This window comes from Lemur catta, chromosome 18 (genome assembly GCF_020740605.2).
Source record: "Lemur catta isolate mLemCat1 chromosome 18, mLemCat1.pri, whole genome shotgun sequence".
In the NCBI taxonomy this organism is placed as follows: domain Eukaryota; kingdom Metazoa; phylum Chordata; class Mammalia; order Primates; family Lemuridae; genus Lemur; species Lemur catta.
This window is the reverse complement of record NC_059145.1, coordinates 6,086,944-6,096,864: the sequence shown is the minus strand read 5'-3', so window position 1 is coordinate 6,096,864 and position 9,921 is coordinate 6,086,944. Positions and strand designations below refer to the sequence as shown.

The window sequence follows — 9,921 nt, the reverse complement described above, 5'->3', positions numbered from 1 at the left end:
GTGAGAAATCAGGCCAGGCACGGTGGCTCACGCCTGTAATCCTAGCCCTCTGGGAGGCCGAGGCCGGTGGATTGTTCGAGGTCAGGAGTTCGAGACCAGCCTGAGCAAGACCCCGTCTTTACTAAAAATAGAAATAAAAATTATCTGGACAACTAAAAAAATATATATATAGAAAAAATTAGCTGGGCATGCCTGTAGTCCCAGCTACTTGGGAGGCTGAGGCAGTAGGATCGCTTAAGCCCAGGAGTTTGAGGTTGCTGTGAGCTAGGCTGACACCACAGCACTCACTCTAGCCTGGGCAACAAAGTGAGACTCTGTCTCAAAAAAAAAAAAAAAGAAAGAAACTGTGAGAAATCATTATTAATTGTTGTTGTTGTAAACCATAAGTTTTAGGGTGATTTGTTACACATTTGATAACTAATATTGATGGATTGATTCTCATGATGCTGGGAGCCTGGATCCTAAAACTAGAAGTATCCTTAATGGCCGGGCATGGTGGCTCATACCTGTAATCCTAGCACTCTGGGAGGCCGAGGAGGGTGGATCGTTTGAACTCAGGAGTTCGAGACCAGCCTGAGCAAGAGCGAGACCCCGTCTCTACTAAAAATAGAAAGAAATTAGCGGGACAACTAAAAATGTATAGAGAAAAATTTAGCCAGGCATGGTGACACATGCCTGTAGTCCCAGCTACTTGGGAGGCTGAGGCACGAGGATCGCTTGAGCCCAGGAGTCTGAGGTTGCTGAGAGCAAGGCTGACGCCACGGCACTGTAGCCTGGGCAACAGAGTGAGACTCTGTCTCAAAAAATTTTAAAAAGAAAAAAAAAAGAAAAGAAATAAGAAGTATCCTTAAGACTTCTCAGTTACATGAGCCAAAAAAACAAATTTGAGTGGACTCCCGTCACTTTCAATTAAAGGGGTCCTAAGTGATACAAAGTAATTTATGGGAAATGAAGACAGAGTGCAGCAATTTATTAATTCTGCTAGAAGAGAAGACGTCTATGGAAGCCTTCGTGGAACAGAAACACAGCAAGAGGAGGGGCACCTTTTCAACCATGGCATCAAAGGTAGCATGTTGATATGACAGCTCTTAAGTCGGTGATGAAACTGAAGTTATGAGGTGTACAAATGAGCTCATTAAAGTGAAAGCACCTTTGCTGGTTCTTTTTTTTTTTTTTTTTTAAGAGACAGGGTCTTGTTCTATTGGTCCAGCTGGCTTTGAACTCCTGGGCTCAAGTGATTCTCCTGCCTCAGCCTCCTGAGTAGCCAGGACTACCATGCGCACCACTGCACCCAGCTCTTTGTCAGTTCTTAATTGCACCTGAGTATAGACCTTGTCCCTAGGGCCAGTCCCACATTGGCTCCTTCCTCCTGGGGAGAAGCCAGCTCTCCCTCTGAATGGATGACACCTTTTGAACAAGACTTCACGATGCACACAGGTTTGCAGGCAACCTGAATAACACAACTAACTGCACAGAAGCCTGAATGCAGCCTGTCAAATGAAGAATGTGGTGAGCACAGGGTGCCTTGCAGGGAGTGTGAGATGAGGCATGAGGTCCATCGGGAATTTGAATGTTCAGCATTTATTCTCCCTTCCTCTTCCTAGTCTCTCAGTTTCTTTTTGTGGGTCACCCCTCCCTAGTTGTGTGGTGAAAGGGTACTTTCTAGAGACCATCTCCCACCGTGGAAGGCTAATGGACCAGATCAACCTCTCCCTACCATGGCATAGCCAGAAGGTTCTAAACTCACCCCATGGGTGTTCTTTCCCAGTACTCTGAATCCTGATCAAGCCACACAAGGGTGGCAAGAAAAGTTGAAGGTTTGGCATTGCACGACCTGTGCCCTGACCAGATTGTCCCTCCTACATGGCATAAGTTACGATGCCTTCCAAAAACCAAGCTTGCACAATAGGGAAATTCAAATTCATCATTTCATGTCACAAGAGGTCTGGAACAGAGGGGCTCCAGGAACAGTGCTTTCACTGGTTTAACAATTTCATCAAAAACCCAAGTTATTTCTCTTTTTGTTTGTCCTCAGTGTGCAAACCTTCAGGCTGACCCCTCATGGTCACAGGATGGCTGCCACAGCTCCAAGAAATCACACCTAAACTCACTAGTGTTCAAGTGAAGGAGAGGCAATTTCCCTTCCACTAGCTCCTTCTTAGGAATGAAGAAACCTTCCTCAAAAAATCCTAAGCAGACTTCCCCTCATGGCTCATTGGCCAGAACTGGGTCACATGACAGTCCTCTGTCTCTGGCAAGGATAAGGAGATCACCATAACTGGCTTAGATGATTAACCCTGGAGCTAGGTCAGAAGCATGTGAGGCAAAGTGGCCACCAGAACAGAACTGGGACTCTGCAAACAAGGTGGACACCCTCAGCATCTGCTCAAGGGATATCACTGCTTCCTGCTTCCTCACCCTCCTGTGGCCGTTCGTTCCTGCCCATCTCCAAGCCTACTCCTCGCTGAGGCTGTGCAACCCTGAGGGCCTTCTCAGAAAGTACCTTTTGTTTAAGTAGTTAGAGTCATCTTCTGTTGCTTGCAGCTAGGAACACTCTCTCTTCCTCACGCTTCCAGCCTAATTAGCCACCGAGTTCTGTTCATTCCACCGCCTAAATATTTCTCAGATCTCTCCACCTCTCTCAATTCCTACTGCCTCTTTCTTTTACTTCCAGAAAATTCAAGGTGGCTACAGCTGTGGAACATAATTTGAGAGCCTGTGATGAAGTCTATCCTTTCCCCTGTTTAGCATTCATTCTCCCTTCTTCTAGTAATGGCCCTTAATGTTTCTTTGGAGAATCACCTACCCCTTCCCGACATCAATATTCATAAAATAAAGCTTACCCCATCCCTTGGCTGAGGGTGGAGTGGGCACGTAACCCAGACCTGGCCAATCAGAATACCATCTCTCTCTCTGTCCTCAGTGATTGGTTCAAAATGAACACCAGACCCAAGTCAAGCCAATGAGAGGCAGCCCCAGGATTTTTGCTGGCATCATCAAGCTAAAGGGCCCCCTCCCCTCTCCCCTCTCCCTTCTCCTTTCTCCCCTCTCCCTCTCCCCCTCCTCCTCCCCCTCCCTCTCCCTCTCCCTCATTCTTAGAGACAGGGGTCTAGCTCTGTATTTTTTGTAGAGATGGGGTCTCGCTCTTGCTCAGGATGGTCTTCAATTCCTGGCCTCAAGTGATCCTCCTGCCTTGGCCTCCCAAAGTGCTGGGATTACAGGCGTGAGCCACTGTGCCTAAGACTTTCTCTTTCCATAAAGGTTGCCACATTCCTAGTAAATGAGCCTCGAGCTCCCGGCACTCATCTTTAACATCTCAGAGGGAGAACCTGCCTGAGCACAAAGATAACACAGACTGAAAGCAAGCCAGGGTATAGGAAGGACAGATTTTTGAATGACACCTTTGGAGATCCAGGATGCAGAGACACTCGATGTCAGAACCACCACCCATACTTTGCAGTTACTTGCACCAATAAACTTCCTTGTTTGCCTAAGCCAATTTTAGTTACAACCCAAAGTCCTAACTGATGCAAGAGTTCATACACTGTTACCAGGAAGTTCCTAAAACAAAACAAACCCCTCACGATTAGCTGTGTAAGTCAGTAGCTTAAAGGACAGAAAAATAATGACCTTAGAGGCAGGATGGGGAAGCGTTGGACTTGAGTCAGGAGACCTGCCAATGTCATCTTGGCCCCTGCCCCCCAGCGTGATGATGGGTAAGGAGCTCAGCCTCTCTGGCCCTGAATCGCCACGCCTCTTTGGTGAAGGATGGGTACTCACGCTGTCTGGCTGACCTGTGGGGGTATTTGAATGGGAATGCCAGTGAAAAGGCAGAGCCTGGTGTATGGGTGAAGCTCAATCCATAGAAGTTTATGAAGAAAAGAAACTTTCCCTCGTGGACATACTCTTCTCAGCAATTTCTGCACACCTGCCGCCAGTTCTCCCTGCACATCTGGGTGTCTTCTGTCAACTGCTTCAGATGAGAGCAGAAAGGCACCGTCTCCTCTCCCTGGTTTCTGTCTTTCTCCAGCTGGACTGTGGGCACATGGGATGAGAAACCATCACTCTCTACTCACAGTGTCTGGGTATGCAGACACACACCAACCCCACTCCTCTTTAGTAGAGACTTGGGCAGAGATTTCAAGAGGTTGCAGAACTGCCTGTTCAAAGAGAAGTTTAGGGGATCAGAAGGTACCCAGCCCACCATCCTTCACGCCTAGGTTGTTGGCACTGTTGTCCCCCGAGTCACTCAGGCAGTCATAATGGAGCCTTCACACAAGTAGAAGCCATCCCTTCCTCTAGACCAGCGCCTTCCAGCAGAACTTTCTCTGACGATGGAAGTGTTCTCTGTGTTGCGCAATATAGTAGCCACTAGTCACACGTGGCTATTGAGCACTTGAAATGTGGCCGGTGTGACTGAGGAACTGATTTTTTATTTTATTTAATTAATCATTTAAATAGCCACATGTGGCTAATGGCTGCTGTGTTGGACAGCGCAGCTCCAGACAGACGTGGAGAGGTCAGCGTGTGGCTGCTGGTGTGCACTGGGCGAGAGGGAAGGGGCAGGAGACTATGTGGAGAGAGAAGCAGGGGCCTTCTCGCGTCATATGGAGCAGTGTGGGTTTATTTTGTAAGTGTAATAGGAAGTGTATTTGTTATCTATTGCTGCATAACAAATTGTCCTTCAAATTTAGCAGCATAAGAGGACAAACATTGGCCAGTCACAGTGGCTCATGCTTGTAATCCTAGCACTCTGGGTGGCCAAAGCAGGAGGATCGCTTGAGGCCAGGAGTTTGAGAACAGCTTAGGCAATATAGAGAGACCCCATCTCTACAAAAAAATAAAATAAAAATTAGCTGCGTGTGGTGTGGTACACGCCTGTAGTCCCAGCTACTCCAGAGGCTAAAGCAGGAGGCTTACTTGGGCCCAGGAGTTCGAGGCTGCAGTGAGCTGTGATTGCACCACTGCTCTCCAGCCTGCTGGGCGATGGAGCAAGACCTGGTCTCTAAGAAAAAAAAAAGAAAAGAAAAAACGTTTATGTGTCACAGTTTCTGCGGGTGAGGAACACGGGCACTATTTCACTGGATGTCACTGGATCGGAGCCTCTCCCAAGGCTGCATCGGAGGGCCGGCTGGGGCTGCAGTCATCTCGACTGGCAGAGGCCCCGCTTCTAAGGCCACTCACAAGGTTGTGGTCAGGCCTCAGGTCGTTCTTGGCTGCTGGCCGGAGACATCAGCTCCCTACCTCACAGCTCTCTCCCATGTCACCACACGGCAGCGGGCTTCCCTCAGGTTGAGCTGGCAAGGGAGTGAGAGAGGGTACCTACAATCATAGCCACAACCTTTTAGTCACCTGCTCCTGGAAGTGAGATTCCTTCACTTTGGCCGCATTCCTCTCATCAGAAGTGAGTCAGTAGGTCCAGCCCACACTTAAGGGTGTTAATACCAGGAAGCAGAGATCACGGGGACAACCTTAGAGGTCGTCCACCACAGGAAGCCACTGGAGAGTTCTGAGCAAGAAGAGATAGACAGTCAGGTTGATTGTTTTAAAAATAGGCAATCCAGTCACCTGATACAAGACTAAAGGTTCAAAAGGTACCCCTGTACCCAGCCACTTAATTCCCCCTTGCCAGAGAGCCAAGCAGCCTTTCTGGTGCCTCATGGCCTTCCAGAGGCAGTCTGTGCATAGATGAGCAAATTTGTTTGTGACAGTTGTCAGTGTTGTTTGCCAAATAGTTCCAATTCTACTCTCCTTCCAGGCCTGCAGTATCTATTCTACACAGCAAACCCGCCACACTTATTTTATTGTGCTCACAGATTGTGCAGGTTGGGAACTCAGGTAGGACTCAACAGGGAGGGCCGGTCTCTGCTCCACAACGCCAGGGGCCTCAGCTCGAGACACCTGCATGGCCAGGGGCTGGAATTGTCTGCAGGTTTCTTCACTCATACGTCTGGAGCTCAGGGACTGGAAGGCTGGGCTCGGCTGGGATTGTCAACTACAGTCCACTGTGGCCTCTCCCCTGTGTGGCCTCTCTGTTCGGCTTGGGCTACTCACAGCAGCAGCTGACCCTGAGGGAATATCCCAAGAGAAAGCTTCTGGAGATCAAGCATTTTGAGAGAACCAGGCTGCGTGACCTTTTCCAACCTAGCCTCAGACCTCACTCTGCACCATTTCTACCATATTCTACCGATGACAAGAGAGTCACTAAGGTCAGACCAAATTCAAGCGGAGGAAATTAAACTCTCTCTCTTGATGTGGGGTATCAAGGTCACAGTGCAGAAGTGCCTGTGGGATGGAAGTGTATTGTTACGCTCGTCTTTGGAAAATGCCATCTGCCATAGCAGTGTTGAACTGCCCCAGCCCTCTAAAGTCAGCTGTGACCATGTGCTTTGACCAGTGAAATATAAGCAGAAACGACTTGTGTCACTTTTGAGTGCAAGCTTTAAGGGCTATTGTATGGGTTACCACATTTCCCATTTCCCTTTTTTTTTTAAGGCATGCATGAAAATGAGGTTTATTGAGGAGAGAAAGATAGGATTATAGAACAAGAGAAAGGTATAGGTTTACAGAGTGTGAGACATATGCCACAGGTGACAACTGGACCCATTGTCACAGCAAAGGAGCTAAAGGAAGGGAGAAGTGCCCCATTTCCTTTTACTGTCTGCCACTGTAGAAGCACAAAGTGTGATGAAACCGCTATGGTCCCAGGGCCAAGTGACTACTGTGTCTATTTAGAGCTGCCCACCCGCCAACAACCTGTGTTGGACATGTGGTGTACATGAGAAATAAACTTTTGTTGTAAGTCACTGAAACCTGGGGATTGTTTGTTACTGCAGCATAACCTAGCATAGCCAGACCCTTCTTACACAAATGGTAGCAAATCTTACACACTGTTTGCACCTTGATTTTTTTCATTTAACAATATCTTCAAGATTGTTTATATCAGTAAATGAATACCCCCACACTTTTTTAAATAGCTACATAGTATTCCTGTGTATGAAAGGACCACGTTACTTAACCTGTCTATATTAAGGACAATTAGTGCAATCCTTCTTTTCAAACAATGCTGCAATAAATCAACTTGAGCATTTCTTATTTTGCTTGAATGCAATGATTTGTAGGATAAAGTCCTAGAAGTGCATATCTCAGATGGTTGGTGGCAGATTTACTGTTTAAAAGAGATCACTCGGCCGGGCATGGTGGCTCACGCCTGTAATCCTAGCACTCTGGGAGGCTGAGGTGGGAGGATTGCTTAAGCTCAGGAGTTCAAGACCAGCCTGAGCAAGAGTGAGACCCCATCTCTACTAAAAATAGAAATAAATTAGCCAAACAAATAAAAAGAGAAAAAATTAGCCGGGCATGGTGGTGTGTGCCTGTAGTCCCAGCTACCCGGGAGGCTGAGGCAGGAGGATCACTTGAACCCAGGAGTGGGAGGTTGCTGTGAGCTAGGCTGACGCCACGGCACTCTAGCCCAGGCAAGAGAGTGAGACTCTGTCTCAAAAAAAAAAAAAAAAAAAAAAGAGAGCACTTTGGGCCAGGTGTGATGGCTAACGCCTATAATCCTAGCACTCTGGGAGGCTGAGGTGGGTTGATCATTTGAATTCAGGAGTTTGAGACCAGCCTGAGCAAGAGCGAGACCCTGTCTCTCCTAAAAAATAGAAATAAATTAGCCAAACAACTAAAAATATATATTGAAAAAATTAGTTGGGCATGGTGGTGCATGCCTGTAGTCCCAGCTACTTGGGAGGCTGAGGCAGCAGGATTGCTTGAGCTCAGGGGGTTGAGGCCAGCCTGGGCAACATAGCAAGACCCTGTCTCTTAAAAGAAAAAAAAATCACTTTGGCTATAGGTGGAGAATGTCTTGAAGAAGCAAAACCTGAGAGTAATGAGTAATCCCTTCCTCTCTTCACCCCTTGTCAATTGCCAGGTCCTATTCATTCCAGTTCCATAGGGCACTGTCATTCCTCTCTCTAATGTTTCCTCCTAAAAGGTCTCCCACTTGTCTTAAGATACTTGGCTGCAAACAGCGAAGCCAATTCTGGGTAACTATGCAGACAAGGAACTGATTGGACAGTTTCTGGGGTGCTCGCTGAATTCCCCTCCCCAAGAAGGGCCTGGCTTTGACCATTTCCCCTCCCCCACCTCCACATGAATTCTAAATGATCCCCCAGTGTCTAGTGTTGATCACTTGCTCCAGATTCAAAGGCCTGGTTGGAAACACTGGAATCATGCTCCAGCTACCAGACACCTGGGAGAGGAAATTCTGCCTCCCCTCTTTGATTTCCTTAGTGGAAGGCAGAGCCTGCCTCTGTATCTCATAGGATATCTTCCAAAGGGGAAGGTGTTCAGATTCTGGGCACTAAAACAAGTCAGCCCCCAAGCCCTGACCCATAGTTTATCTTCCATAGTGCAGCTCAGAGCTCTCTGTGAAAGCAAATCAGATCACATTACTCCTCAGCTTAAAACCTCCTTGACAGCACCCCACTAACCTCAAAAGGAAGTCCAAACTCCTTACTTGACTTCCAAGTACCTCCCTGATCCAGGCCCCTCTTAAGGCCTCAGCCTCACTTCTTGCCCCTCATGCCCACTACTCCGTGAATCTTTAAACTCTCCCAATGCTCTGCCCTCAGGTGCTGAATGCATGAGCCCTTCCTGCCTTCGTCGACAGGTCTTTGAACATGTAATAGCCCTCTGTCCAGAGGGTTCTTTCTCTCCCCACTCTAGTGTCCTCAAAACCTGCATATTCTCACTTAACCCTCAGATTTCACTTGGACACAACAGCCTTCACCAGGTGAGGTACCTGCCCTATATCCCACTGGCCACTGGGTTTACCTTTTTCAAGGTACTTATCTTAACTCTCAAATGTATCCTAGATCCATCCACTTTTCTCCATCTCCATGGCCACCTTGTTATTCTAAGCCACCACCGTCTCTCTCCTGGAACTCTATAGCCTCCTGACTGCTCTCTCTCAGCTTCCACTCTTGGCTCCCCAAGAGTCCACCAGTCAGGGTGATCTTTTTAAAGTGTAAGTCATCCTTTCAAAGTTTTCCCATTTCACTTAGAAAAAACCCCTCAAACTCCTGGACATGGTCTACAGAGCCCTCCATGACCTTTCTCCTTCTGTCTCATTTCAGACCACTTGGGCCCTGGTGCTGCACCTACCATTTTGAACACATAAACTTATTCTACGCTCAGAGCCTCTGCACTTGCTGCTGCTTCTGCTAGGTCTGCTCAAATGCCACACCCTGAGACCATTCCCCTGCCTCTTTATTTTGTCTTAATGTCCTAATAGCACTTATCACTCTCTGAAGCCATCTATTTATTTGTTTATTTACAGGATCATTACCTTTATCTTCCCCACTTCTAGCATGTAAGCAGGGAGCTTGGCTATCTTGCTGCCACCACAGTATTCCCAGAACCTGGCTCAATGCCTGGCACAAAGCCTGTGCTTTGTAAGGTTTTTTTTTGGATGAATGAACGCACAAGAATCAGAAAAGGCTAGCTGAATAAGGCTCTGCCTTACTCGCTGAGTTTGGGCAAGCCTGTTTCCTGCAGTGTGAAGAAGGGGTGGAGGAAGTGGGGTGTTGAGGTTGAGTTAGAAGGTGTTGATTAGCTGTAAAATTTCGGCCTTGTTTTCCCCTGGTCTTCAGCCTGGAGGCCTGGAGCCACTCGACGTCCGGCGCCTCGGCTCCCCACCTGTATAATGGGTGTGAGCTCATCCCAACGTCCACGGGTGGTAGCGCTGCCTTATAAGGCAGCAGAGGCCGAGGGAGGGTGAGGCCGTGTGGGTGGAGAGAAATCACAACATCCGGCTGCGGGGGCGGGGCGGGAGGTCGGGGAGCCGGTTGGGGAGGCCGCCAACCTCTTTTGGACCTCTCCCCGCTTCCGATGTGCACTCTCCAGGATGGACCGATCCGAGGG

General features: G+C 48.1%; 1 long non-coding RNA gene across 2 annotated transcripts; it reads right to left on the bottom strand.

Moving 5' to 3' along the window:
• Positions 1–3,752: 3,752 nt before the first annotated feature.
• Positions 3,753–6,059, bottom strand: LOC123623453. Of its 2 annotated transcripts, none has more exons than XR_006729860.1 (3): positions 5,815–6,059; positions 5,353–5,509; positions 3,753–4,035 (listed from the first exon to the last, which is right to left on the bottom strand). It is a non-coding gene; the product is annotated as an uncharacterized LOC123623453 (long non-coding RNA). The 2 variants fall into 2 exon arrangements; XR_006729861.1 differs by lacking the exon at positions 3,753–4,035 and adding an exon at positions 4,974–5,005.
• Positions 6,060–9,921: the final 3,862 nt, after the last annotated feature.